The sequence below is a fragment of the Pristis pectinata genome, chromosome 20 (assembly GCF_009764475.1).
Source record: "Pristis pectinata isolate sPriPec2 chromosome 20, sPriPec2.1.pri, whole genome shotgun sequence".
Taxonomy (NCBI): Eukaryota; Metazoa; Chordata; class Chondrichthyes; order Rhinopristiformes; family Pristidae; genus Pristis; species Pristis pectinata.
This window is the reverse complement of record NC_067424.1, coordinates 3,551,238-3,559,435: the sequence shown is the minus strand read 5'-3', so window position 1 is coordinate 3,559,435 and position 8,198 is coordinate 3,551,238.

Sequence of the window (8,198 nt, the reverse complement as noted above, 5' to 3'; positions counted from 1 at the left end):
CTATTGCCCTTCTAAATGTGTTGGAGCATCTGACAGATCACACAAAAACACAGGATGACGAAAGACAAACTAAAATGCAGAAGGCATTTTGCACAGATTTATAGACAGTTGGGTTCACTTGCTTCATTGCCTTTTTCTAACATATGTCACTTTACTGTCCTCTGTCTGTGGTTACTGTGCTCCTTGGACATTCTCTGGACATCCTGTCGTGGATCGCTGCAGGTTCCCCGAAGGGTTTCTGGCAGATCCATCGAGGTTCCCTGCAGGTGGGCTTTTACATCCTGGATTTGTAAATCTGAGAGCACAGGCTTTCCCAAAGGAGAGTGAGAGCCCTAGAATATCTCTATGGTGAATCAGTGGACACTTAATAGGGGGTTGACTGTATTTCACTCTCCTATATTTGGCTGTGGTCCACAAATTTTGACCAGACATCCTGTTGCCAATTAAGCCACATTAAATTCAGCAGATGACAGACCACACCAGACAATGACTTTGCACGTTAACTGTATTTCTTTATTAATTGCAATTACATCAAACAACTCAAAGATTCACTACGTAGAACCAAAACAAACTTCATTAACTCTTTTAGCAGTTTCACTACTCCATTAAATCTATTCAGACATTACCCGCTCCAGATGAACCTGGTCAGGGTTCGACATGGCCGGTTCCTCTCCGAGCCAGAGACTTGGGATCTTCTTCTGCAACTGTTGGTCTCCAGAGTTATTGATATCGATCATCTCATGAGGCACCTTTTTATACATTACTTTGTAAACTTTTCAGACATTGCTTTGATTTCATAGCTTATTATATGGCTAAAGTCAAGTCCTTTTCCACAGATGTACTTGTTTGAAACTTTCAAATTCTTGCTGGTTCTTGTAATCATCGTAGCCACATGGTCCACAGGTGTCAGTATAGACTGGTACAATGCTGTTCCTGCTACACAGTATTCAAAACTGTCTGTGTCTCTCGGTGTCAGGAATAGTTGGTGGGGAGAATACAGCACTGTAAAATTGTCTCAGGTGGAAAATGTCTGCATCTATGTTCCCACACTGACACCAACCGAATGTTCACATGTCAGAGTAACCCCACCACATCGTCCCTTCATACTGACCAAGCCTCTTTTGTTGTTTTCAATTCGTCCATTCACCACCTTCTTCTCTCCTCGACTGTCTATACATAATAAACAATTTTGTCAATGTAAAAGATCGAGATTTTAGCTGAATCTATTTTGTGAGTTATTCCAGGATCTCTGCAGTCCACTTCCTTCCTTCTGCAAATCCAGCGGTTTGGGCCGTGACTGGTTAATGGATTGTCTGCCAGAGATGATGAGAGTTTACCCTGGCCTGGGTAGAGGGGAGTAGTAAAAGCCACCAGCTCACCATGGAGATGATTTCATGTGAATTGTGTCCATTCTCCAAGAGCCATTCCTCCTTGTTGCCTTTTCAAACAGTTTGTCAGACAATAGCTTCCTCAAATAAACCCATACTGAATGTCATTGATCAACTTATAAATGATGTATACAGTCCTTAAGAATGTTTTCTCCAACAGTTAGCCTAACCTCACGCTGTCTGGGCTCCCTTGCTCAGGTTAGATGGTCCTCGCTTCCTGGAAGGGCACCAGGAGCTTGGACAGCTCCCCAACAGCACCTTCACCACAAGGTTCATGACGGTGATGGGCAGCAAATGATGGCCTTCCTTGGGAGAGCTACTTCCTGGAATGGATAAAAAAGGTCATAGAATGGTTGGCTGAGACCAGGAGAGAGTGGAACTGGTGAGCTTTAGCTGCACTATAAGGACAAGGCGATAAATGGAACAAGAATGCACCACGATGGACTTGTGGGTTTTTTTGCATGAATGTCTTGGTTTTGCACAGCCTTCTTTCTTCAGTGTCTTGTATAATTTATATACTGGGTGTTGTCTGTACCTACGTGCCTGTGATGCTGCTGTGAGCAAGTTTTTCATTTTACCTGCACCTCACTGAACATGTGCACATGACAATAAACTCAACTTGACTTGACTTGACTTAAATGCTCCCATTCTGCTGTGGTCCAGACTCAGTGGTACCAAGCGACTCTGTTGATTGTGGTTTTAATACTAAGTCAGGCTGATAATGTTTCTGTCAAGCTGTGATGTTCCTGAGTGCAACTGGTGCTGTCAGAGCCAGCAGCAGAAATGATGATCCCAGCTGCCAAAAGAGCAGACAATATATTAGACCAGTTGTTGCTCTGATAAAATTATCTACTTGCTTTTGCAACCCAAGGAAATGCCCTTGCAAAAGTTCAACTCTCCAATCTTTGAGTCTCATGGAACAGCCCTGAAGTTAGAGTGACAATTGCACCATTCATTTAAGTTCTTCATCTACATCTTGAGTGTAAACATTACAGACCACTGGAATATTTAGCAGGACGAGCTCAGGCACAACAGATACTTAAACCACTTCAGCTGTGCTCTTGGTATAAGGAAAATAAATATGGCCAGACATTTCTAATCATTTGTCCCATGAATCCACCGACAAAACCAACCAAAGCCGTGAAGAGCAGCTGATCTGAAAGTTATATACCATGCAACATCATTAGATCTGGCTGAACTACCTGTTCACACATTTGTAGAAACATTAAAAATGTGCAATCTTTCTGATTCCTGACAAGAACCTCCCCTCCAATTGACTGACTCAATAATGGTTTGTATTATGACACCTGAAAACTGATTGTGACATGGCATATGGAATTTAAGCTCTAGCTCTAAATTACATTGGATTTCTGGTACTGGAGGAAGAAAAATAATGTAAGTTAATGAAAACTCAAAGAAAAATACGAATGTTAAACGGTAACAGTGCTGTTCTAGGAGGTGAATCACAGCTCCCAACAAAAAGTCAAATGTTTACAATCTGGTCAACTTCAACCATTTTTATTCTTCACGATGGCTCACCTGGCTATCAGTAGATTGAAGGAAAGCTGGAGAGAAAAGGACAATGCAACTCAAAAACCAAAAAGGAGTTTGATCCTTGACAGAATTTCTGAATAGAGATCCATTAACAAGCAAATCAAGGTGACTGGATAAGTTGCACCAATTATTTATTCCACTGAATTTCAGGATCTCTTTTAGATTTTTTGAGATCACTGTAAAGCTTCAGTAGTTGATGAGGAAGGTAACCTGGTGAACTCCCTTTTGCTGCAAGGAATGTGAAAGCACATATTGGTGCTGAACATTTAACCCTGCTCAAAACAGTCCACCAGAGTGAACGTGCATGGGCTCTCATAACATCCTCCTGCACCGCAGGAGATCTGTGCTCAGAAGCAGCCATGTCACTCACCAAGCTGTTCCACTGGCACTTACTGACAATACAGAAAATTACCCAGGTATGTCCCATTCACAAAAAGCAGGACTAACCTAATGCAGCTAACTATTGCCCAACTAGTCTGTGACCAGTGGTGTTCTGCAAGGATCAGTGCCGGGACCTTTCTGACATATAAATGATTTGGATGAAAGTGTAGCTTGGCTGATTAGCAAGTTTGCAGACACAAAAATTGACAGAGTTATGGATAGTGAGGAATGCTGTCAAAGGATTCAGCAGAATATAGACGCCTCTCATATCTGCTTCCACACCACCCCAGGCAGTGCATTCCAGGCACCCACCACTCTCTGTGTAAAAAACTTTCCCTGCACATCTCCTTTAAACTCTTCCCCTCTCACCTTAAAGCTATGCTCTAATATTCAACATTTCAACCCTGGGAAAAAGATTTGGCTGTCTACCCTATCTATGCCTCCAGTAATGTTATAAACCTCTATCTGGTCTCCCCTCAGCCTCCGACACTCCAAAGAAAACAATCCAAGTTTGTCCAACCTCTCCTTGTAGATAATACCCTCTAATCCAGGCAGCATCCTGGTAAATCTCTTCTGAACCCTCTCCAAAGCCTCCACATCCTTCCTGTAATGGGGCAACCAGAAATGTATGCAATACCCCAAGTGCGGCCTAACCAAAGTTTTATACCACTGCATCATGACTTCATTGACTCTTCTGCTCTATGCCAACTGATGAAGGCAAGCATACCATACACCTTCTTTACCACTCTATCTACTTGGCTCCCACTTTCTGGGAGGTATGGACTTGGACCCCAAGATCCCTCTGTACATCAATGCTGTTAAGGGTCCTGCCATTAACTGTGTACTTTCCCCTTGTATCTGATCTCCCAAGGTGAAACACCTCACTCTTGCCCAGATTAAGCTCCATCTGCCATTTCTCCGCCCATAACTGTAACTGATCGATGTCCTGCTGTATCCCTTGACACCTTCTTCACTGACCACAACGCCACCAATTTTTGCGTTGTCTGCAAACTTACTAACCAACCCATCTGCATTTTCGCCCAAGTCATTTATATATATCTCAAACTACAGAGGTCCCAGCGCTGATCCCTGGGGAACACCACTGGTCAAGGACCTCCAGCCAGAATAACACCGCTCCACCATTACCCTCTGTCTTCTATGGAGAAGCCAATTCTGAATCCAAATTATCAAGTTACCGTAGATCCCACACATCTTAATCTTCCTGATCAGCCTGCCGTGAGGGTCCTTGTCAAATCCTTGCAAAAGTCCATGTCGACAACATCCACAGCCCGACCCTCATCAATCACTGCTCCGTTACTGTACAATCGCTGTACTATTCCATGTTCTAGTCTACTCTTAACCATCATCAAAGAGAGGGAGATGCTGTTGACAGTGGTCTTGAAGGACACTTACTCACATAAGAAGTTGATGACATAAAATTTAGGAGCAAGTCTAGGCCACTCGGCTCTTCGAGCCTGATCTGCCAGATATCGAGGTCGGGACTGACCTTCTACCACAGTGCAACTTTCTCCATAGTTCCTTTAATATAGAAATATGTCATAGAGTCATGGAGTGATACAGCATGGATACAGGCCCTTCGGCCCAGCCAGTCCATGCCGACCACGGTGCCCATACATTTAGTCTCAATTTCCTGTGTTCGGCCCATATCCCTCCAAGCCCCACCCCTCCATGTACCTATCCAAGTGCTTCTTAAAAGATACTGTTGTACCTGCCTCACCCACTTCCTCTGGCAGCTCGTTCCATACACTCGCCACCCTCTGTGTGAAAAAGTTGCCCTTCAGGTCCCTTTTAAATCTTTCCCCTCTCACCCTAAACTTGTGCCCCCTAGTTTTGGACTCCCCTACTCTGGGGAAAAGACTGTTACCGTCCACCTTATCTCTGCCTCTCATAATTTTAAACATTTCTATAAGGTCGTCAAGGAATAAAGACCCAGCCTGGCCAACCTCTCCCTATAACTCAGGCCCTTGAGTCCTGGCAACATCTTCGTAAATCTTCTCTGCACTCTTTCCGGTTTAATCACGTCTTTACTATAACAGGGCGACCAAAGCGGTACACAGTGCTCCGTGCGGCCTCACCAACGGTGAGATGCTTCTTCTCCATTGTTTCTCTCTCACCCTCCATCACAAGAACCATCCCCCCTCCTTTTCCATTTGCTCGTTTCGTCTAAAAGTTAAATATCCTGGAACGTTTAACACCCAACTTTGGTCACTTTGTGACTTTGAATTAAACAGATGTCATTACTTTAAATTATTAATTCTTTGCAAGTTCCTTATCTTTGAGTTCTTCTACAGTTCTCTTTTAAGTGATGTACACATACCATCAAAAGCCTACTCAATATAAAGCCAGTGATAGAACTACCTGCTTCAAACACTAGGATGGGCAAGGAACTTCACCTGATGGGTAAGCTTTGGATATTTTTATCATAGATCTTCATTTATAATCTAAGAATTAGAATTAAGTCATCCACAAGGCTGCAGGGACCTCCTGCATCATTCAATAAATCCTGACTGATCTTTTACCTTGACACTACATGTAAACAAGTAAGGCCAGACAATAGGGCCGTAGCTTTCATTTGCAGTCTGACCTGATTAGGTTTCTCACTAACCTTCAGTGTAACAGAATGTTGTAGAGAGGCAGTACAGCAGCACAACTGGTAGAGCCACTGCCTCACAGCTCCAGAGACCCTGGTTCAATCCTGACCTCAATTGCTGTCTGTGTGGAGTTTGCACATTCTCCCTGTGATCGCATGGGTTTCCCCCGGCTGCTCCGGTTTCATCCCACGTCCCAAAGGCATGTGGCTTGGTAGGATAATTGGCCACTGTAAGTTTCCCCGGTGTGTAGGTGAGGGGTAGAATCTGGTTGGAGATGATGAGAATGTGGGGAGAATTAAAAAGATGGGACTAATGTTGGATCAGTGTCAACAGGTGATCGATTTTTGGGGAGGACTCAGTGGTCTGAGGGGCTTGTTTCTGTGTCGTATCTCTCTGTTTCACTGTGCTCAATTATTGACATCTCTTTTCATTCGTCAAAAGCCAACATCAAAGACATAAAGATTATACAGAATGGCGATTGACACGTCAGAATACACCGTTTCACCAAAGAATATTCAATTGATAATACAAACTTGAGTTTTTAAATGAGTTTGTAACCTTCCTTGTAACACTAAAGGGCTCCACGTAGAACACAGAACATAGAACACAGAACATAGAACATAGAACACAGAACAGTACAGCACAGAACAGGCCCTTCGGCCCACAATGTTGTGCTGAACTCATTAAACTAGTAATTAAATGCCTAATTTAACTAATTCCTTCTGCCTACATATGCCTACATCCCTCCATTCTCTGCATATTCATGTGCCCATCTAAGAGCCTCTTAAACGCCCCATCATATCTGCATCCACCACCACCCCAGCAGTGTATTCCAAGCACCCCCCACTCTCTGTGTAAAAAACCTTGCCCCGCACATCTCCTTTGAACTTTCCCCCTCTCACCTTAAGTGCATGCCCTCTGGAATTAGACATTTCGACCCTGGGAAAATTTAATTGGGATGTATTTAAGGCTATTTTTACAAATGTGATAAGAACTAAAGACATGTATTTACTTTTGTCTTAGTGAGTGTGATCTTCTTGTTACATGGATCTCTGGGTAAGTCATTGCTCATTTCTAATTTATTGCTGTGGTGTGCTTCGGTCACACTGTGAGTGTTCTTGAGTGTTCATCCAGTTCAATGTGAACGGAAGATTGGCATTTTGGATTTGGATTAAAAACTATAGTTAGTTAAAATCAGGAGAGAGAGAGAGAGAGAGACAGAGAGACAGAGAGAGACAGAGAGAGACAGAGAGAGGTAGAACAAGGTATTGTTCTGAATTGATATCGTAATGTAGACTGTCCCTGAATTCAAAGTCACTCTGAGATCTTTCAGGCAACAGTCAAGCAGGGAGAAACAGTACTAATGCAAAGTCATTGGCTGATACAATGATGTGAAGACCTAGAGTGTGCGAGATTTTGTTCAGTAAGGTCTGTCATGAATGTAGCAGCAGTGGGGATGGTGGATATCTGCGCCAGCAACTCTGTGATCGATCTTTAGTGAAAGAGGCAGCAAAGATCAACACTAGAGCCCATAGAATTCAGTCTAGACCAGATCTTAATTCTGGTAAAGTAAAATATGGAGATGTTTTACCACTGCCTTTCAAACCCTGTGATTAATCACATTGGAGCTGCTGTGTGGTGTGATGAGCTCAGTAACCATCTGAATCATGACAGCCCAGAGCAAGCCTCACTGGCCCAGAGGAAACCTTACACCCAGAGTAAACCTCACTGGCCCAGAGAAAACTTCACTGCCCCAGAGGAAATCTCACTGGACCAGAGCAAACCTTACTGAACCATAATTGATAATCGTTCCTGTGAATTTCTAAAATTGTCATACCAATATTAGCAAAGGTGCACCAATCGTCTCTTGTTTACAATTAGAACCTGTAATGTGCAATCCTTGATTGGCCTGCAACCAACACATAAACGTTCATGCACTTCACCACTGGCTCACAGCGGCTGCAGGGTGTTCCATACAAAATGCACTGAAATTACTCACCCAGGCTACTCCGACAGCACCTCCCAAACCCACCAGCTCTCCCACCCAGAAGGACAAAGCAACAGGGGGAACATCACCACCTGCAAGTTCTCCCCTAAGTCTCACACCTTCCTGACTTGGAAACATTTCACTGTTCCGTCGTCGTTACTGGGTCTAAATCCTTGAACTCCCAACACTGCTGTGGGAACATCTTCACCAAAAGGACTGTTGTGGTTCAAGGAGGTGCCTCACCATTATTTTCTCAAGGGCAATTAGGGATGGACA